Genomic DNA, 22,939 nt, shown 5'->3' on the forward strand with positions numbered 1-22,939 from the left:
ACCACAAATTCACACCCACACCCACAAAGCCACCTCCTTCCCCCAAGGAGGTCTGTGACTACCCGCAGTGTCCTCTGACTGGTGGGCCATACTATGTTCCCCTGAAATGGCCTGTCCTGTCTCAGATCTGGCCTCCGTGGCCACTTCTGTGAAGTTGACAGGAGCCAGGGGTGAGCCACTACCTGCTTTCCCAGGAAAGACCCCCTTCGGAGCTTTCCTGGCAATAGGCCATCCTCACATCTGTAGGTACCAAGAAAGACTGACTCTGTCCGTGGTAAATCCAGACAAGTGAGCCCACTGGGACTGGCACTGGGACTGCCTCTGGGTGCCTGGCTTCCTGGATCCCAAGTTCAGAGAGTTCCATCACCAAGGAAGTGTGGTGAGGTCACTTCCTTCAGGAACTGAATGAGGTCACTGCCTTGGAAACCACTTTGTCCTAACTGTTGCTTCTAAGGGTCTCATGAGATGGAGGCTGCCCCTTCTTCCTGTGACACTTTCACAAGTTAGAATGGTATATCAACCATAGGCACCCAGGAAAAGCTCTCCACACAGGCCTGGTTTGGTCCATCTTGTCTACATTAAGAAGAGAGAGGCTCATTCAGACACATCCCTTCATCCTGACCAGGTTGTCTGCCACCGGAGATGACTTTTGCTCTCTCAGATCCTTCCTAGATGCCTACATCTTCTCCAGGGATCATTTCTCCATGGACCTTTGAGGTTCTCAGCAGGTGGAAGATCCCCTACATTCTTGTATTGTAAGACCAACTCTGTCCCTGCTCTTCTGTAAAGTTAGATTGAGGGAACAGTGTATGCTTGGGGTTAAGAACATGTTCCATTTGGGTTAGGGAACATTCTGCTGGATGAAGAATGGTATTGGGAACCTGTGATATTTATAATAATACCGAGGTGAAATATATGTATGAAAACAGAAATCTAAGTAAGATTTGAAGGCCAGAAGGGCATTGGGCCCTTGATTGGGATAGTTAGCTTTGAATTACATTCTGTACAGATGTCTCTGATAAATCCATATACAATGGCACAGGACCTTGTACCTTGGATGATTCAATGTAGAAGAGAACATCCAGTCAAAAAGGGATAATAGGTAGGATTAGGAAGATAGTCAGTAGGTTTAGGAAGAAGAATGAGTATAAAATTTGGACCAAAAGTTCTTTAGCAATAGGCTGTCTGTTAGAGAGTGAATGTAAATGTCAGCACATGTGAAGAGTCAGTCACAATGATGAACTGGGGAAAATCGGTAGGAAAGCAAAAATGAATATCGACATTAGGAAATCAGGCAAAGTATAAAGTGAGTGATAGGATTAGACATTTTTAAGAGGGTTGAGGTTGAATATATATTCTTAGGCAGAAACAAATGTGTAGTCACAAATAAAATTGAAATTTGAGAGCATGAGGCAACCTGGACAAGGATGTTTTTAGTAATCCATGCTCACTTTCCAATTAGGCTTTGGAACAATCATAAGTGAACTTTGCATTTTATGTGCAGAATATCAGTGTGATACAATGTATATGTAGATAAGGTGATGTGAGTATTTCTTTCTCCATTTTTGGGAGCAATATGTTGAAGACCTATAAATTAGCATTCAGGGGTACAAATAGGTGTACCCTGGGTCTGTGAGTATAGAGATAATGCATGAATAGACCATACTGTGAATGAAGAATATAAATAGTTAAAATTTAAATAATGGATTGAATTGATATCTGAAAATATATAGGAAATCTTATACCGACACAGGATCATTCATGCCAACCCGTTATACATCTAATAGTAATATTAGGGTTATGGTTTACCCTTAATGGTGTGTGAGTTTTGCTTCAAAAGTGATTATGGAAATCCAAAATAATGTGTTTGGAAAGAAGTCTCATTAAAAGACCAGTCAAGAAACATGAAGGGATACATGTGTTCTGAAGTAGGATTTGATTGAAAGTGAACCAAATGCCTAGAAATTTGTGAACTTGAGGATGAAATATATATCCTATGATGTGCATCAACTAAGAAATACTAATGTACCAGTGTTGAATAAAAATGAATTTCAAAATAAACATCATGTCCCATAGGAGTCTACTTGCATTGATGTTAAACAGGGTCAGTTACTGTAGAAATGTTAGGATTTCTTTGCACCATTCACTGAAGTTAGTTTTCAGTACTAGAAAACAAATATGTATTTCAGGTGGATGAATATTTCTGAGACTAATCTTGTGAAAAGTTGATTATAAATCCACATACATGTACATAAATTTAGGGAGTGTAAAATAAGACACATATATTTTATATTTTGAATAATCTGGAGAGTGTGTGTGTGTGTATATATACATATATATATACACACAAAACACACACACACAGACACATTAAAAAGTAGAAATATATATGCCAATTGAAATTCACCATGAAATATATATCATCCACAGATCCAAAAATATTTATTTTACTGAACATGGATTTATGTATCATGTTGTTCAAGTAGGAAGCTTACCCATAGGTTGATTTTCAGTTCCAACAGCATTTAGGAGGAGTGATCTCTTCTCACAGTTTGTATCTGCCAAGTCAGCCACCTCACAAAACGTAGCTGGGAAACCAGGTAGGATTCTATATGTGCATGTAAAAATACATGTGTTGAATAGGATACAGAGAAAGGGAGACAGGAATTCACATACTTGTTAACTTTAAAAACACATGGAGAACTATTACATTGGACTAGATTCATAACACCTACTCTTTATAATGCAAAAGGCCTGTCCAACTACACACCATGCCTCCTCTGAAGTGCTTGTATTTCTATTCTGTTTGGGTTATTTTTCTCCATCATATTAGGATTCGTAGTCAGAGTCTAGTAGGGTATGGGTTAGTGTCAGGGATTCAGTATTTGGAATGGAAAATAGGAAAATGAATCCAATGTGTATGCAAATATGTGCTACCCAAAAATCTTCCCACCTTCATCCAGAACAATGCCTTGACATTACCCTCGCCCCAAGTAAGATGCAATTGGAGGAGAAGAGTTAGAAAATCTTTGAATACATATGTGGAATGAAAAATGCTCAGGAGTTCACAACTTTGGAGGTGGTAGAGGAGTTTCCATAAGTAAGGGACAGGATAAACACTCCACAAACATGGAGCTCTGCTGGCCTAAAGACTTCTTGAGAAACTGCCTCTGAGGTTGGGCTCTTGAAATATATGTTGTTGTCAGGAGCTTTAGCTTCCTTTGTAGTGAGACCATCAAAGCTGGGTCTGCATCTATGTGACCTGGAGGACATGGTTTCTGATTTTCCAATGAACATGAGGCAGAAGTGCTGAATTCTCTCTTTGTAGGTAAACTGTGGCCACTGGGGGCTAAGTGTCTCCCCGTGGGGACTGTGAATCCATTTGGTAATCCTCATCTTTCTTGGTGTTTCTTGCTGCTACACTAGGAGTTTAAAATTTCCTTCACGAAATACAACGAGTTCAACTGGGACACAGTGGTGGAGGGAATTCTGTGAAGTGTGGTGGGTCAAGGTCCTAGGAGTATGCACCAACCAGGCTTCTATCCCACAGAGCTTGCCCTCTTGACCATAGCAACCTCATTCTGAACATTGCCCTGAAACCTCTCCATATAACAAGATGCCTTTACATGCAAGGGTCTGCTGGCTGCACCATGTCAGTCACAAGCCATTTGGAAGCCCATGGCAGATCCACATGGCCCCACCACAGATGTTTTATCACACACCTGCACACCACTGCTCTAGGCCCACTAATCAGCAGGCCCCAACTTACTGGCATCTCTTTTCTAAACCATTTTCATGCAAGCCAGTCAATCAAGGCCCCTGCATGGTACACTCATGATCAGCAACAGGACATCCAAAAGTTCTCCAGTGCCCCCTGGTGGGAATTTCAAAGATTGCATGGTATTTATCTAGCCATTTTTAAAGGATGAAGTCGGAGGCACTGTGGGTTTCCATTCATTCAGGAACCATTCAATGGTGAGGAAGATCATTTCAATGAAAGCTCTGGAGAACTCTCACAAACAAGGCTTCCCAAAGAGTGGCCAAAAAGTCACATGAAACCAGGCCCACTGAGGTCTACAATGTGAGGTCCATGTGTGTCTTGACTCTCAACTATGGCTGCCAGGTCTTTAAGAATAAAATCATGTTACATCCTGGATGATATTCCCAGTGTTTTGTGGAAAGTCACCCTGGGCTTCTATCTCAGTTTCCAAGGGTGACTCTCATGCGTGACCTCCAATAATCCCAACACAATTCATGGCAATACTTCTCTGAGGTCAGTTCCAGAACTCAGTCTCCAAGGGGAATCACACCAGAGTTCAAGCCCAGGGGGACCCAGTCATCTCTTCCACAGCCACACAAATGACCACAATTCAAACCGAAACACTGCCACAAGGCCCTCATCTTCTTCAATATAGACAATCATCACAACCTCTGGCTGGAGTTTGCCAGGAGGGGAACAGCCTAAGACAGTGTTTACAATAAGCTTCCTTGCCCCTCATTAGCCTAATGTCAGGGTGGCCTGTACACCCTTCCTTTGAACCAGGAGTGATCAAATAGTCCTGACTTTAATACTGCTCAGCTTCTTCACATTGAGGCCTGCTGATGGTGGGGTATAGATTCTTTGTGTGAATTGGAGTCATGAGAAAATCTAAGCACATAATGCCTAGCCGCTGCAGGGCTTTGAAGAACTCATTTGACCCAAAGGATCCCTATTCTCACTTGATGGAGATCAGGAACCTTACAAAGGAAGGCGAGAGACTTCATCCACAATGACTGCTTTTTTGCTATATTGGCTTTGGATGCACATATAAGATCTTTCTTGAGATCCATCAGGTGCTGACAATCTAAGCCACAGCCTCACACAGGGCCAAGAGGCTGATTCAGACACATCCCTTTGCAAAGCAATTAAGCAAAGAGCCACAGGTGATGCCTGTTCGTTTGCATTTGAAAATGGTTTTCTTGAGGCTTCACAAAGGGGTGTCCTGAGGCAAACACCTTGCTGACATCCAGGGAAACAGAACAATAGGTAAGCAAAAGGCCCAAAGCAGGCTTTCTCCACTGAGACTTTACTGGGCCCACTGATATCTGAGTTTTCTGAGATGCTCGCCATTCCTTTCAGCTATCCAGTACATGGCCATGTCACCAAGCTTGGAGGTGGTACATATCTTGGACACAAAACCATGAGCCTATTCTGAAGAGTGGCCAGAATTCAGGAAGAAAACAGGACATTAGGAAGATAGGAGGTGTTGCTCATGGATAAGGCAAGCTGCAGTCCATTCATAAATTGAGCAGGATGAATGCTGGAAGCTTTCTACTAGACAGGACACATCCATTGATGCATTCTCCTTTCTAATGTCTACAACCACGGACACAGTGGGATACACAGACATAGCAACACTCGCCTTGTCAAAAGACATGCTAGAAACAGTCCACTTTGAACCAAACAAACCTCCTTTCCTACCTCTTCTCACAACATTAGACAAAACCACAAATTCACACCCACACCCACAAAGCCACCTCCTTCCCCCAAGGAGGTCTGTGACTACCCGCAGTGTCCTCTGACTGGTGGGCCATACTATGTTCCCCTGAAATGGCCTGTCCTGTCTCAGATCTGGCCTCCGTGGCCACTTCTGTGAAGTTGACAGGAGCCAGGGGTGAGCCACTACCTGCTTTCCCAGGAAAGACCCCCTTCGGAGCTTTCCTGGCAATAGGCCATCCTCACATCTGTAGGTACCAAGAAAGACTGACTCTGTCCGTGGTAAATCCAGACAAGTGAGCCCACTGGGACTGGCACTGGGACTGCCTCTGGGTGCCTGGCTTCCTGGATCCCAAGTTCAGAGAGTTCCATCACCAAGGAAGTGTGGTGAGGTCACTTCCTTCAGGAACTGAATGAGGTCACTGCCTTGGAAACCACTTTGTCCTAACTGTTGCTTCTAAGGGTCTCATGAGATGGAGGCTGCCCCTTCTTCCTGTGACACTTTCACAAGTTAGAATGGTATATCAACCATAGGCACCCAGGAAAAGCTCTCCACACAGGCCTGGTTTGGTCCATCTTGTCTACATTAAGAAGAGAGAGGCTCATTCAGACACATCCCTTCATCCTGACCAGGTTGTCTGCCACCGGAGATGACTTTTGCTCTCTCAGATCCTTCCTAGCTGCCTACATCTTCTCCAGGGATCATTTCTCCATGGACCTTTGAGGTTCTCAGCAGGTGGAAGATCCCCTACATTCTTGTATTGTAAGACCAACTCTGTCCCTGCTCTTCTGTAAAGTTAGATTGAGGGAACAGTGTATGCTTGGGGTTAAGAACATGTTCCATTTGGGTTAGGGAACATTCTGCTGGATGAAGAATGGTATTGGGAACCTGTGATATTTATAATAATACCGAGGTGAAATATATGTATGAAAACAGAAATCTAAGTAAGATTTGAAGGCCAGAAGGGCATTGGGCCCTTGATTGGGATACTTAGCTTTGAAATACATTCTGCACAGATGTCTCTGATAAATCCATATACAATGGCATAGGACCTTATACCTTAAATGATTCAATGTAGAAGAGAACATCCAGTCAAAAAGGGATAATAGGTAGGATTAGGAAGATAGTCAGTAGGTTTAGGAAGAAGAATGAGTATAAAATTTGGACCAAAAGTTCTTTAGCAATAGGCTGTCTGTTAGAGAGTGAATGTAAATGTCAGCACATGTGAAGAGTCAGTCACAATGATGAACTGGGGAAAATCGGTAGGAAAGCAAAAATGAATATCGACATTAGGAAATCAGGCAAAGTATAAAGTGAGTGATAGGATTAGACATTTTTAAGAGGGTTGAGGTTGAATATATATTCTTAGGCAGAAACAAATGTGTAGTCACAAATAAAATTGAAATTTGAGAGCATGAGGCAACCTGGACAAGGATGTTTTTAGTAATCCATGCTCACTTTCCAATTAGGCTTTGGAACAATAATAAGTGAACTTTGCATTTTATGTGCAGAATATCAGTGTGATACAATGTATATGTAGATAAGGTGATGTGAGTATTTCTTTCTCCATTTTTGGGAGCAATATGTTGAAGACCTATAAATTAGCATTCAGGGGTACAAATAGGTGTACCCTGGGTCTGTGAGTATAGAGATAATGCATGAATAGACCATACTGTGAATGAAGAATATAAATAGTTAAAATTTAAATAATGGATTGAATTGATATCTGAAAATATATAGGAAATCTTATACCGACACAGGATCATTCATGCCAACCCGTTATACATCTAATAGTAATATTAGGGTTATGGTTTACCCTTAATGGTGTGTGAGTTTTGCTTCAAAAGTGATTATGGAAATCCAAAATAATGTGTTTGGAAAGAAGTCTCATTAAAAGACCAGTCAAGAAACATGAAAGGATACATGTGTTCTGAAGTAGGATTTGATTGAAAGTGAACCAAATGCCTAGAAATTTGTGAACTTGAGGATGAAATATATATCCTATGATGTGCATCAACTAAGAAATACTAATGTACCAGTGTTGAATAAAAATGAATTTCAAAATAAACATCATGTCCCATAGGAGTCTACTTGCATTGATGTTAAACAGGGTCAGTTACTGTAGAAATGTTAGGATTTCTTTGCACCATTCACTGAAGTTAGTTTTCAGTACTAGAAAACAAATATGTATTTCAGGTGGATGAATATTTCTGAGACTAATCTTGTGAAAAGTTGATTATAAATCCACATACATGTACATAAATTTAGGGAGTGTAAAATAAGACACATATATTTTATATTTTGAATAATCTGGAGAGTGTGTGTGTGTGTATATATACATATATATATACACACAAAACACACACACACAGACACATTAAAAAGTAGAAATATATATGCCAATTGAAATTCATCATGAAATATATATCATCCACAGATCCAAAAATATTTATTTTACTGAACATGGATTTATGTATCATGTTGTTCAAGTAGGAAGCTTACCCATAGGTTGATTTTCAGTTCCAACAGCATTTAGGAGGAGTGATCTCTTCTCACAGTTTGTATCTGCCAAGTCAGCCACCTCACAAAACGTAGCTGGGAAACCAGGTAGGATTCTATATGTGCATGTAAAAATACATGTGTTGAATAGGATACAGAGAAAGGGAGACAGGAATTCACATACTTGTTAACTTTAAAAACACATGGAGAACTATTACATTGGACTAGATTCATAACACCTACTCTTTATAATGCAAAAGGCCTGTCCAACTACACACCATGCCTCCTCTGAAGTGCTTGTATTTCTATTCTGTTTGGGTTATTTTTCTCCATCATATTAGGATTCGTAGTCAGAGTCTAGTAGGGTATGGGTTAGTGTCAGGGATTCAGTATTTGGAATGGAAAATAGGAAAATGAATCCAATGTGTATGCAAATATGTGCTACCCAAAAATCTTCCCACCTTCATCCAGAACAATGCCTTGACATTACCCTCGCCCCAAGTAAGATGCAATTGGAGGAGAAGAGTTAGAAAATCTTTGAATACATATGTGGAATGAAAAATGCTCAGGAGTTCACAACTTTGGAGGTGGTAGAGGAGTTTCCATAAGTAAGGGACAGGATAAACACTCCACAAACATGGAGCTCTGCTGGCCTAAAGACTTCTTGAGAAACTGCCTCTGAGGTTGGGCTCTTGAAATATATGTTGTTGTCAGGAGCTTTAGCTTCCTTTGTAGTGAGACCATCAAAGCTGGGTCTGCATCTATGTGACCTGGAGGACATGGTTTCTGATTTTCCAATGAACATGAGGCAGAAGTGCTGAATTCTCTCTTTGTAAGTAAACTGTGGCCACTGGGGGCTAAGTGTCTCCCCGTGGGGACTGTGAATCCATTTGGTAATCCTCATCTTTCTTGGTGTTTCTTGCTGCTACACTAGGAGTTTAAACTTTCCTTCACGAAATACAAGGAGTTCAACTGGGACACAGTGGTGGAGGGAATTCTGTGAAGTGTGGTGGGTCAAGGTCCTAGGAGTATGCACCAACCAGGCTTCTATCCCACAGAGCTTGCCCTCTTGACCATAGCAACCTCATTCTGAATATTGCCCTGAAACCTCTCCATATAACAAGATGCCTTTACATGCAAGGGTCTGCTGGCTGCACCATGTCAGTCACAAGCCATTTGGAAGCCCATGGCAGATCCACATGGCCCCACCACAGATGTTTTATCACACACCTGCACACCACTGCTCTAGGCCCACTAATCAGCAGGCCCCAACTTACTGGCATCTCTTTTCTAAACCATTTTCATGCAAGCCAGTCAATCAAGGCCCCTGCATGGTACACTCATGATCAGCAACAGGACATCCAAAAGTTCTCCAGTGCCCCCTGGTGGGAATTTCAAAGATTGCATGGTATTTATCTAGCCATTTTTAAAGGATGATGTCGGAGGCACTGTGGGTTTCCATTCATTCAGGAACCATTCAATGGTGAGGAAGATCATTTCAATGAAAGCTCTGGAGAACTCTCACAAACAAGGCTTCCCAAAGAGTGGCCAAAAAGTCACATGAAACCAGGCCCACTGAGGTCTACAATGTGAGGTCCATGTGTGTCTTTACTCTCAACTATGGCTGCCATGTCTTTAAGAATAAAATCATGTTACATCCTGGCTTATATTCCCAGTGTTTTGTGGAAAGTCACCCTGGGCTTCTATCTCAGTTTCCAAGGGTGACTCTCATGCGTGACCTCCAATAATCCCAACACAATTCATGGCAATACTTCTCTGAGGTCAGTTCCAGAACTCAGTCTCCAAGGGGAATCACACCAGAGTTCAAGCCCAGGGGGACCCAGTCATCTCTTCCACAGCCACACAAATGACCACAATTCAAACCGAAACACTGCCACAAGGCCCTCATCTTCTTCAATATAGACAATCCTCACAACCTCTGGCTGGAGTTTGCCAGGAGGGGAACAGCCTAAGACAGTGTTTACAATAAGCTTCCTTGCCCCTCATTAGCCTAATGTCAGGGTGGCCTGTACACCCTTCCTTTGAACCAGGAGTGATCAAATAGTCCTGCCTTTAATACTGCTCAGCTTCTTCACATTGAGGCCTGCTGATGGTGGGGTATAGATTCTTTGTGTGAATTGGAGTCATGAGAAAATCTAAGCACATAATGCCTAGCCGCTGCAGGGCTTTGAAGAACTCATTTGACCCAAAGGATCCCTATTCTCACTTGATGGAGATCAGGAACCTTACAAAGGAAGGCGAGAGACTTCATCCACAATGACTGCTTTTTTGCTATATTGGCTTTGGATGCACATATAAGGTCTTTCTTGAGATCCATCAGGTGCTGACAATCTAAGCCACAGCCTCACACAGGGCCAAGAGGCTGATTCAGACACATCCCTTTGCAAAGCAATTAAGCAAAGAGCCACAGGTGATGCCTGTTCGTTTGCATTTGAAAATGGTTTTCTTGAGGCTTCACAAAGGGGTGTCCTGAGGCAAACACCTTGCTGACATCCAGGGAAACAGAACAATAGGTAAGCAAAAGGCCCAAAGCAGGCTTTCTCCACTGAGACTTTACTGGGCCCACTGATATCTGAGTTTTCTGAGATGCTCGCCATTCCTTTCAGCTATCCAGTACATGGCCATGTCACCAAGCTTGGAGGTGGTACATATCTTGGACACAAAACCATGAGCCTATTCTGAAGAGTGGCCAGAATTCAGGAAGAAAACAGGACATTAGGAAGATAGGAGGTGTTGCCCATGGATAAGGCAAGCTGCAGTCCATTCATAAATTGAGCAGGATGAATGCTGGAAGCCTTCTACTAGACAGGACACATCCATTGATGCATTCTCCTTTCTAATGTCTACAACCACAGACACAGTGGGATACACAGACATAGCAACACTCGCCTTGTCAAAAGACATGCTAGAAACAGTCCACTTTGAACCAAACAAACCTCCTTTCCTACCTCTTCTCACAACATTAGACAAAACCACAAATTCACACCCACACCCACAAAGCCACCTCCTTCCCCCAAGGAGGTCTGTGACTACCCGCAGTGTCCTCTGACTGGTGGGCCATACTATGTTCCCCTGAAATGGCCTGTCCTGTCTCAGATCTGGCCTCCGTGGCCACTTCTGTGAAGTTGACAGGAGCCAGGGGTGAGCCACTACCTGCTTTCCCAGGAAAGACCCCCTTCGGAGCTTTCCTGGCAATAGGCCATCCTCACATCTGTAGGTACCAAGAAAGACTGACTCTGTCCGTGGTAAATCCAGACAAGTGAGCCCACTGGGACTGGCACTGGGACTGCCTCTGGGTGCCTGGCTTCCTGGATCCCAAGTTCAGAGAGTTCCATCACCAAGGAAGTGTGGTGAGGTCACTTCCTTCAGGAACTGAATGAGGTCACTGCCTTGGAAACCACTTTGTCCTAACTGTTGCTTCTAAGGGTCTCATGAGATGGAGGCTGCCCCTTCTTCCTGTGACACTTTCACAAGTTAGAATGGTATATCAACCATAGGCACCCAGGAAAAGCTCTCCACACAGGCCTGGTTTGGTCCATCTTGTCTACATTAAGAAGAGAGAGGCTCATTCAGACACATCCCTTCATCCTGACCAGGTTGTCTGCCACCGGAGATGACTTTTGCTCTCTCAGATCCTTCCTAGCTGCCTACATCTTCTGAAGGGATCATTTCTCCATGGACCTTTGAGGTTCTCAGCAGGTGGAAGATCCCCTACATTCTTGTATTGTAAGACCAACTCTGTCCCTGCTCTTCTGTAAAGTTAGATTGAGGGAACAGTGTATGCTTGGGGTTAAGAACATGTTCCATTTGGGTTAGGGAACATTCTGCTGGATGAAGAATGGTATTGGGAACCTGTGATATTTATAATAATACCGAGGTGAAATATATGTATGAAAACAGAAATCTAAGTAAGATTTGAAGGCCAGAAGGGCATTGGGCCCTTGATTGGGATACTTAGCTTTGAATTACATTCTGTACAGATGTCTCTGATAAATCCATATACAATGGCACAGGACCTTGTACCTTGGATGATTCAATGTAGAAGAGAACATCCAGTCAAAAAGGGATAATAGGTAGGATTAGGAAGATAGTCAGTAGGTTTAGGAAGAAGAGTGAGTATAAAATTTGGACCAAAAGTTCTTTAGCAATAGGCTGTCTGTTAGAGAGTGAATGTAAATGTCAGCACATGTGAAGAGTCAGTCACAATGATGAACTGGGGAAAATCGGTAGGAAAGCAAAAATGAATATCGACATTAGGAAATCAGGCAAAGTATAAAGTGAGTGATAGGATTAGACATTTTTAAGAGGGTTGAGGTTGAATATATATTCTTAGGCAGAAACAAATGTGTAGTCACAAATAAAATTGAAATTTGAGAGCATGAGGCAACCTGGACAAGGATGTTTTTAGTAATCCATGCTCACTTTCCAATTAGGCTTTGGAACAATCATAAGTGTGACCTTTGCATTTTGTGTGCAGAATATCAGTGTGATACAATGTATATGTAGATAAGGTGATGTGAGTATTTCTTTCTCCATTTTTGGGAGCAATATGTTGAAGACCTATAAATTAGCATTCAGGGGTACAAATAGGTGTACCCTGGGTCTGTGAGTATACAGATAATGCATGAATAGACCATACTGTGAATGAAGAATATAAATAGTTAAAATTTAAATAATGGATTGAATTGATATCTGAAAATATATAGGAAATCTTATACCGACACAGGATCATTCATGCCAACCCGTTATACATCTAATAGTAATATTGGGGTTATGGTTTACCCTTAATGGTGTGAGTTTTGCTTCAAAAGTGATTATGGAAATCCAAAATAATGTGTTTGGAAAGAAGTCTCATTAAAAGACCAGTCAAGAAACATGAAGGGATACATGTGTTCTGAAGTAGGATTTGATTGAAAGTGAACCAAATGCCTAGAAATTTGTGAACTTGAGGATGAAATATATATCCTATGATGTGCATCAACTGAAGAAATACTAATGTACCAGTGTTGAATAAAAATGAATTTCAAAATAAACATCATGTCCCCTAGGAGTCTACTTGCATTGATGTTAAACAGGGTCAGTTACTGTAGAAATGTTAGGATTTCTTTGCACCATTCACTGAAGTTAGTTTTCAGTACTAGAAAACAAATATGTATTACAAGTGGATGAATATTTCTGAGACTAATCTTGTGAAAAGTTGATTAAAAATCCACATACATGTACGTAAATTTAGGGAGTGTAAAATAAGACACATATATTTTATATTTTGAATAATCTGGAGAGTGTGTGTGTGTGTATATATACATATATATATACACACAAAACACACACACAGACACATTAAAAAGTAGAAATATATATGCCAATTGAAATTCATCATGAAATATATATCATCCACAGATCCAAAAATATTTATTTTACTGAACATGGATTTATGTATCATGTTGTTCAAGTAGGAAGCTTACCCATAGGTTGATTTTCAGTTCCAACAGCATTTAGGAGGAGTGATCCCTTCTCACAGTTTGTATCTGCCAAGTCAGCCACCTCACAAAATGTAGCTGGGAAACCAGGTAGGATTCTATATGTGCATGTAAAAATACATGTGTTGAATAGGATACAGAGAAAGGGAGACAGGAATTCACATACTTGTTAACTTTAAAAACACATGGAGAACTATTACATTGGACTAGATACATAACACCTACTCTTTATAATGCAAAAGGTCTGTCCAACTGCACACCATGCCTCCTCTGAAGTGCTTGTATTTCTATTCTGTTTGGGTTATTTTTCTCCATCATATTAGGATTCGTAATCAGAGTCTAGTAGGGTATGGGTTAGTGTCAGGGATTCAGTATTTGGAATGGAAAATAGGAAAATGAATCCAATGTGTATGCAAATATGTGCTACCCAAAAATCTTCCCACCTTCATCCAGAACAATGCCTTGACATTACCCTCGCCCCAAGTAAGATGCAATTGGAGGAGAAGAGTTAGAAAATCTTTGAATACATATGTGGAATGAAAAATGCTCAGGAGTTCACAACTTTGGAGGTGGTAGAGGAGTTTCCATAAGTAAGGGACAGGATAAACACTCCACAAACATGGAGCTCTGCTGGCCTAAAGACTTCTTGAGAAACTGCCTCTGAGGTTGGGCTCTTGAAATATATGTTGTTGTCAGGAGCTTTAGCTTCCTTTGTAGTGAGACCATCAAAGCTGGGTCTGCATCTATGTGACCTGGAGGACATGGTTTCTGATTTTCCAATGAACATGAGGCAGAAGTGCTGAATTCTCTCTTTGTAGGTAAACTGTGGCCACTGGGGGCTAAGTGTCTCCCCGTGGGGACTGTGAATCCATTTGGTAATCCTCATCTTTCTTGGTGTTTCTTGCTGCTACACTAGGAGTTTAAAATTTCCTTCACGAAATACAACGAGTTCAACTGGGACACAGTGGTGGAGGGAATTCTGTGAAGTGTGGTGGGTCAAGGTCCTAGGAGTATGCACCAACCAGGCTTCTATCCCACAGAGCTTGCCCTCTTGACCATAGCAACCTCATTCTGAACATTGCCCTGAAACCTCTCCATATAACAAGATGCCTTTACATACAAGGGTCTGCTGGCTGCACCATGTCAGTCACAAGCCATTTGGAAGCCCATGGCAGATCCACATGGCCCCACCACAGATGTTTTATCACACACCTGCACACCACTGCTCTAGGCCCACTAATCAGCAGGCCCCAACTTACTGGCATCTCTTTTCTAAACCATTTTCATGCAACCCAGTCAATCAAGGCCCCTGCATGGTACACTCATGATCAGCAACAGGACATCCAAAAGTTCTCCAGTGCCCCCTGGTGGGAATTTCAAAGATTGCATGGTATTTATCTAGCCATTTTTAAAGGATGAAGTCGGAGGCACTGTGGGTTTCCATTCATTCAGGAACCATTCAATGGTGAGGAAGATCATTTCAATGAAAGCTCTGGAGAACTCTCACAAACAAGGCTTCCCAAAGAGTGGCCAAAAAGTCACATGAAACCAGGCCCACTGAGGTCTACAATGTGAGGTCCATGTGTGTCTTGACTCTCAACTATGGCTGCCAGGTCTTTAAGAATAAAATCATGTTATATCCTGGCTGATATTCCCAGTGTTTTGTGGAAAGTCACCCTGGGCTTCTATCTCAGTTTCCAAGGGTGACTCTCATGCGTGACCTCCAATAATCCCAACACAATTCATGGCAATACTTCTCTGAGGTCAGTTCCAGAACTCAGTCTCCAAGGGGAATCACACCAGAGTTCAAGCCCAGGGGGACCCAGTCATCTCTTCCACAGCCACACAAATGACCACAATTCAAACCGAAACACTGCCACAAGGCCCTCATCTTCTTCAATATAGACAATCCTCACAACCTCTGGCTGGAGGTTTCCAGGAGGGGAACAGCCTAAGACAGTGTTTACAATAAGCTTCCTTGCCCCTCATTAGCCTAATGTCAGGGTGGCCTGTACACCCTTCCTTTGAACCAGGAGTGATCAAATAGTCCTGCCTTTAATACTGCTCAGCTTCTTCACATTGAGGCCTGCTGATGGTGGGGTATAGATTCTTTGTGTGAATTGGAGTCATGAGAAAATCTAAGCACATAATGCCTAGCCGCTGCAGGGCTTTGAAGAACTCATTTGACCCAAAGGATCCCTATTCTCACTTTTGATGGAGATCAGGAACCTTACAAAGGAAGGCGAGAGACTTCATCCACAATGACTGCTTTTTTGCTATATTGGCTTTGGATGCACATATAAGATCTTTCTTGAGATCCATCAGGTGCTGACAATCTAAGCCACAGCCTCACACAGGGCCAAGAGGCTGATTCAGACACATCCCTTTGCAAAGCAATTAAGCAAAGAGCCACAGGTGATGCCTGTTCGTTTGCATTTGAAAATGGTTTTCTTGAGGCTTCACAAAGGGGTGTTCTGTGGCAAACACCTTGCTGACATCCAGGGAAACAGAACAATAGGTAAGCAAAAGGCCCAAAGCAGGCTTTCTCCACTGAGACTTTACTGGGCCCACTGATATCTGAGTTTTCTGAGATGCTCACCATTCCTTTCAGCTATCCAGTACATGGCCATGTCACCAAGCTTGGAGGTGGTACATATCTTGGACACAAAACCATGAGCCTATTCTGAAGAGTGGCCAGAATTCAGGAAGAAAACAGGACATTAGGAAGATAGGAGGTGTTGCCCATGGATAAGGCAAGCTGCAGTCCATTCATAAATTGAGCAGGATGAATGCTGGAAGCTTTCTACTAGACAGGACACATCCATTGATGCATTCTCTTTTCTAATGTCTACAACCACAGACACAGTGGGATACACAGACATAGCAACACTCGCCTTGTCAAAAGACATGCTAGAAACAGTCCACTTTGAACCAAACAAACCTCCTTTCCTACCTCTTCTCACAACATTAGACAAAACCACAAATTCACACCCACACCCACAAAGCCACCTCCTTCCCCCAAGGAGGTCTGTGACTACCCGCAGTGTCCTCTGACTGGTGGGCCATACTATGTTCCCCCGAAATGGCCTGTCCTGTCTCAGATCTGGCCTCCGTGGCCACTTCTGTGAAGTTGACAGGAGCCAGGGGTGAGCCACTACCTGCTTTCCCAGGAAAGACCCCCTTCGGAGCTTTCCTGGCAATTGGCCATCCTCACATCTGTAGGTACCAAGAAAGACTGACTCTGTCCGTGGTAAATCCAGACAAGTGAGCCCACTGGGACTGGCACTGGGACTGCCTCTGGGTGCCTGGCTTCCTGGATCCCAAGTTCAGAGAGTTCCATCACCAAGGAAGTGTGGTGAGGTCACTTCCTTCAGGAACTGAATGAGGTCACTGCCTTGGAAACCACTTTGTCCTAACTGTTGCTTCTAAGGGTCTCATGAGATGGAGGCTGCCCCTTCTTCCTGTGACACTTTCACAAGTTAGAATGGTATATCAACCATAGGCACCCAGGAAAAGCTCTCCACACAGGCCTGGTTTGGTCCATCTTGTCTACATTAAGAAGAGAGAGGCTCATTCAGACACATCCCTTCATCCTGACCAGGTTGTCTGCCACCGGAGATGACTTTTGCTCTCTCAGATCCTTCCTAGCTGCCTACATCTTCTCCAGGGATCATTTCTCCATGGACCTTTGAGGTTCTCAGCAGGTGGAAGATCCCCTACATTCTTGTATTGTAAGACCAACTCTGTCCCTGCTCTTCTGTAAAGTTAGATTGAGGGAACAGTGTATGCTTGGGGTTAAGAACATGTTCCATTTGGGTTAGGGAACATTCTGCTGGATGAAGAATGGTATTGGGAACCTGTGATATTTATAATAATACCGAGGTGAAATATATGTATGAAAACAGAAATCTAAGTAAGATTTGAAGGCCAGAAGGGCATTGGGCCCTTGATTGGGATACTTAGCTTTGAAATACATTCTGCACAGATGTCTCTGATAAATCCATATACAATGGCATAGGACCTTATACCTTAAATGATTCAATGTAGAAGAGAACATGCAGTCAAAAAGGGATAGTAGGTAGGATTAGGAAGATAGTCAGTAGGTTTAGGAAGAAGGGTGAGTATAAAATTTGGACCAAAAGTTCTTTAGCAATAGGCTGTCTGTTAGAGAGTGAATGTAAATGTCAGCACATGTGAAGAGTCAGTCACAATGATGAACTGGGGAAAATAGGTAGGAAAGCAAAAATGAATATCAACATTAGGAAATCAGGCAAAGTATAAAGTGAGTGATAGGATTAGACATTTTTAAGAGGGTTGAGGTTGAATATATAATCTCAGGCAGAAACAAATGTGTAGTCACAAATAAAATTGAAATTTGAGAGCATGAGGCAACCTGGACAAGGATGTTTTTAGTAATCCATGCTCACTTTCCAATTAGGCTTTGGAACAATCATAAGTGAACTTTGCATTTTGTGTGCAGAATATCAGTGTAATACAATGTATATGTAGATAAGGTGATGTGAGTATTTCTTTCTCCATTTTTGGGAGCAATATGTTGAAGACCTATAAATTAGCATTCAGGGGTACAAATAGGTGTACCCTGGGTCTGTGAGTATAGAGATAATGCATGAATAGACCATACTGTGAATGAAGAATATAAATAGTTAAAATTTAAATAATGGATTGAATTGATATCTGAAAATATATAGGAAATCTTATACCGACACAGGATCATTCATGCCAACCCGTTATACATCTAATAGTAATATTAGGGTTATGGTTTACCCTTAATGGTGTGTGAGTTTTGCTTCAAAAGTGATTATGGAAATCCAAAATAATGTGTTTGGAAAGAAGTCTCATTAAAAGACCAGTCAAGAAACATGAAGGGATACATGTGTTCTGAAGTAGGATTTGATTGAAAGTGAACCAAATGCCTAGAAATTTGTGAACTTGAGGATGAAATATATATCCTATGATGTGCATCAACTAAGAAATACTAATGTACCAGTGTTGAATAAAAATGAATTTCAAAATAAACATCATGTCCCATAGGAGTCTACTTGCATTGATGTTAAACAGGGTCAGTTACTGTAGAAATGTTAGGATTTCTTTGCACCAATCACTGAAGTTAGTTTTCAGTACTAGAAAACAAATATGTATTTCAGGTGGATGAATATTTCTGAGACTAATCTTGTGAAAAGTTGATTATAAATCCACATACATGTACATAAATTTAGGGAGTGTAAAATAAGACACATATATTTTATATTTTGAATAATCTGGAGAGTGTGTGTGTGTGTGTATATATACATATATATATACACACAAAACACACACACACAGACACATTAAAAGTAGAAATATATATGCCAATTGAAATTCATCATGAAATATATATCATCCACAGATCCAAAAATATTTATTTTACTGAACATGGATTTATGTATCATGTTGTTCAAGTAGGAAGCTTACCCATAGGTTGATTTTCAGTTCCAACAGCATTTAGGAGGAGTGATCTCTTCTCACAGTTTGTATCTGCCAAGTCAGCCACCTCACAAGAATGTAGCTGGGAAACCAGGTAGGATTCTATATGTGCATGTAAAAATACATGTGTTGAATAGGATACAGAGAAAGGGAGACAGGAAATTCACATACTTGTTAACTTTAAAAACACATGGAGAACTATTACATTGGACTAGATTCATAACACCTACTCTTTATAATGCAAAAGGCCTGTCCAACTACACACCATGCCTCCTCTGAAGTGCTTGTATTTCTATTCTGTTTGGGTTATTTTTCTCCATCATATTAGGATTCGTAGTCAGAGTCTAGTAGGGTATGGGTTAGTGTCAGGGATTCAGTATTTGGAATGGAAAATAGGAAAATGAATCCAATGTGTATGCAAATATGTGCTACCCAAAAATCTTCCCACCTTCATCCAGAACAATGCCTTGACATTACCCTCGCCCCAAGTAAGATGCAATTGGAGGAGAAGAGTTAGAAAATCTTTGAATACATATGTGGAATGAAAAATGCTCAGGAGTTCACAACTTTGGAGGTGGTAGAGGAGTTTCCATAAGTAAGGGACAGGATAAACACTCCACAAACATGGAGCTCTGCTGGCCTAAAGACTTCTTGAGAAACTGCCTCTGAGGTTGGGCTCTTGAAATATATGTTGTTGTCAGGAGCTTTAGCTTCCTTTGTAGTGAGACCATCAAAGCTGGGTCTGCATCTATGTGACCTGGAGGACATGGTTTCTGATTTTCCAATGAACATGAGGCAGAAGTGCTGAATTCTCTCTTTGTAGGTAAACTGTGGCCACTGGGGGCTAAGTGTCTCCCCGTGGGGACTGTGAATCCATTTGGTAATCCTCATCTTTCTTGGTGTTTCTTGCTGCTACACTAGGAGTTTAAAATTTCCTTCACGAAATACAACGAGTTCAACTGGGACACAGTGGTGGAGGGAATTCTGTGAAGTGTGGTGGGTCAAGGTCCTAGGAGTATGCACCAACCAGGCTTCTATCCCACAGAGCTTGCCCTCTTGACCATAGCAACCTCATTCTGAACATTGCCCTGAAACCTCTCCATATAACAAGATGCCTTTACATGCAAGGGTCTGCTGGCTGCACCATGTCAGTCACAAGCCATTTGGAAGCCCATGGCAGATCCACATGGCCCCACCACAGATGTTTTATCACACACCTGCACACCACTGCTCTAGGCCCACTAATCAGCAGGCCCCAACTTACTGGCATCTCTTTTCTAAACCATTTTCATGCAACCCAGTCAATCAAGGCCCCTGCATGGTACACTCATGATCAGCAACAGGACATCCAAAAGTTCTCCAGTGCCCCCTGGTGGGAATTTCAAAGATTGCATGGTATTTATCTAGCCATTTTTAAAGGATGAAGTCGGAGGCACTGTGGGTTTCCATTCATTCAGGAACCATTCAATGGTGAGGAAGATCATTTCAATGAAAGCTCTGGAGAACTCTCACAAACAAGGCTTCCCAAAGAGTGGCCAAAAAGTCACATGAAACCAGGCCCACTGAGGTCTACAATGTGAGGTCCATGTGTGTCTTGACTCTCAACTATGGCTGCCAGGTCTTTAAGAATAAAATCATGTTATATCCTGGCTGATATTCCCAGTGTTTTGTGGAAAGTCACCCTGGGCTTCTATCTCAGTTTCCAAGGGTGACTCTCATGCGTGACCTCCAATAATCCCAACACAATTCATGGCAATACTTCTCTGAGGTCAGTTCCAGAACTCAGTCTCCAAGGGGAATCACACCAGAGTTCAAGCCCAGGGGGACCCAGTCATCTCTTCCACAGCCACACAAATGACCACAATTCAAACCGAAACACTGCCACAAGGCCCTCATCTTCTTCAATATAGACAATCCTCACAACTTCTGGCTGGAGTTTGCCAGGAGGGGAACAGCCTAAGACAGTGTTTACAATAAGCTTCCTTGCCCCTCATTAGCCTAATGTCAGGGTGGCCTGTACACCCTTCCTTTGAACCAGGAGTGATCAAATAGTCCTGCCTTTAATACTGCTCAGCTTCTTCACATTGAGGCCTGCTGATGGTGGGGTATAGATTCTTTTGTGTGAATTGGAGTCATGAGAAAATCTAAGCACATAATGCCTAGCCGCTGCAGGGCTTTGAAGAACTCATTTGACCCAAAGGATCCCTATTCTCACTTGATGGAGATCAGGAACCTTACAAAGGAAGGCGAGAGACTTCATCCACAATGACTGCTTTTTTTGCTCTATTGGCTTTGGATGCACATATAAGGTCTTTCTTGAGATCCATCAGGTGCTGACAATCTAAGCCACAGCCTCACACAGGGCCAAGAGGCTGATTCAGACACATCCCTTTGCAAAGCAATTAAGCAAAGAGCCACAGGTGATGCCTGTTCGTTTGCATTTCAAAATGGTTTTCTTGAGGCTTCACAAAGGGGTGTCCTGAGGCAAACACCTTGCTGACATCCAGGGAAACAGAACAATAGGTAAGCAAAAGGCCCAAAGCAGGCTTTCTCCACTGAGACTTTACTGGGCCAACTGATATCTGAGTTTTCTGAGATGCTCGCCATTCCTTTCAGCTATCCAGTACATGGCCATGTCACCAAGCTTGGAGGTGGTACATATCTTGGACACAAAACCATGAGCCTATTCTGAAGAGTGGCCAGAATTCAGGAAGAAAACAGGACATTAGGAAGATAGGAGGTGTTGCCCATGGATAAGGCAAGCTGCAGTCCATTCATAAATTGAGCAGGATGAATGCTGGAAGCTTTCTACTAGACAGGACACATCCATTGATGCATTCTCTTTTCTAATGTCTACAACCACAGACACAGTGGGATACACAGACATAGCAACACTCGCCTTGTCAAAAGACATGCTAGAAACAGTCCACTTTGAACCAAACAAACCTCCTTTCCTACCTCTTCTCACAACATTAGACAAAACCACAAATTCACACCCACACCCACAAAGCCACCTCCTTCCCCCAAGGAGGTCTGTGACTACCCGCAGTGTCCTCTGACTGGTGGGCCATACTATGTTCCCCTGAAATGGCCTGTCCTGTCTCAGATCTGGCCTCCGTGGCCACTTCTGTGAAGTTGACAGGAGCCAGGGGTGAGCCACTACCTGCTTTCCCAGGAAAGACCCCCTTCGGAGCTTTCCTGGCAATTGGCCATCCTCACATCTGTAGGTACCAAGAAAGACTGACTCTGTCCGTGGTAAATCCAGACAAGTGAGCCCACTGGGACTGGCACTGGGACTGCCTCTGGGTGCCTGGCTTCCTGGATCCCAAGTTCAGAGAGTTCCATCACCAAGGAAGTGTGGTGAGGTCACTTCCTTCAGGAACTGAATGAGGTCACTGCCTTGGAAACCACTTTGTCCTAACTGTTGCTTCTAAGGGTCTCATGAGATGGAGGCTGCCCCTTCTTCCTGTGACACTTTCACAAGTTAGAATGGTATATCAACCATAGGCACCCAGGAAAAGCTCTCCACACAGGCCTGGTTTGGTCCATCTTGTCTACATTAAGAAGAGAGAGGCTCATTCAGACACATCCCTTCATCCTGACCAGGTTGTCTGCCACCGGAGATGACTTTTGCTCTCTCAGATCCTTCCTAGCTGCCTACATCTTCTCCAGGGATCATTTCTCCATGGACCTTTGAGGTTCTCAGCAGGTGGAAGATCCCCTACATTCTTGTATTGTAAGACCAACTCTGTCCCTGCTCTTCTGTAAACTTAGATTCAGGGAACAGTGTATGCTTGGGGTTAAGAACATGTTCCATTTGGGTTAGGGAACATTCTGCTGGATGAAGAATGGTATTGGGAACCTGTGATATTTATAATAATACCGAGGTGAAATATATGTATGAAAACAGAAATCTAAGTAAGATTTGAAGGCCAGAAGGGCATTGGGCCCTTGATTGGGATACTTAGCTTTGAAATA

The sequence above is a fragment of the Ictidomys tridecemlineatus genome, chromosome 2 (assembly GCF_052094955.1).
Source record: "Ictidomys tridecemlineatus isolate mIctTri1 chromosome 2, mIctTri1.hap1, whole genome shotgun sequence".
Classification (NCBI taxonomy): domain Eukaryota; kingdom Metazoa; phylum Chordata; class Mammalia; order Rodentia; family Sciuridae; genus Ictidomys; species Ictidomys tridecemlineatus.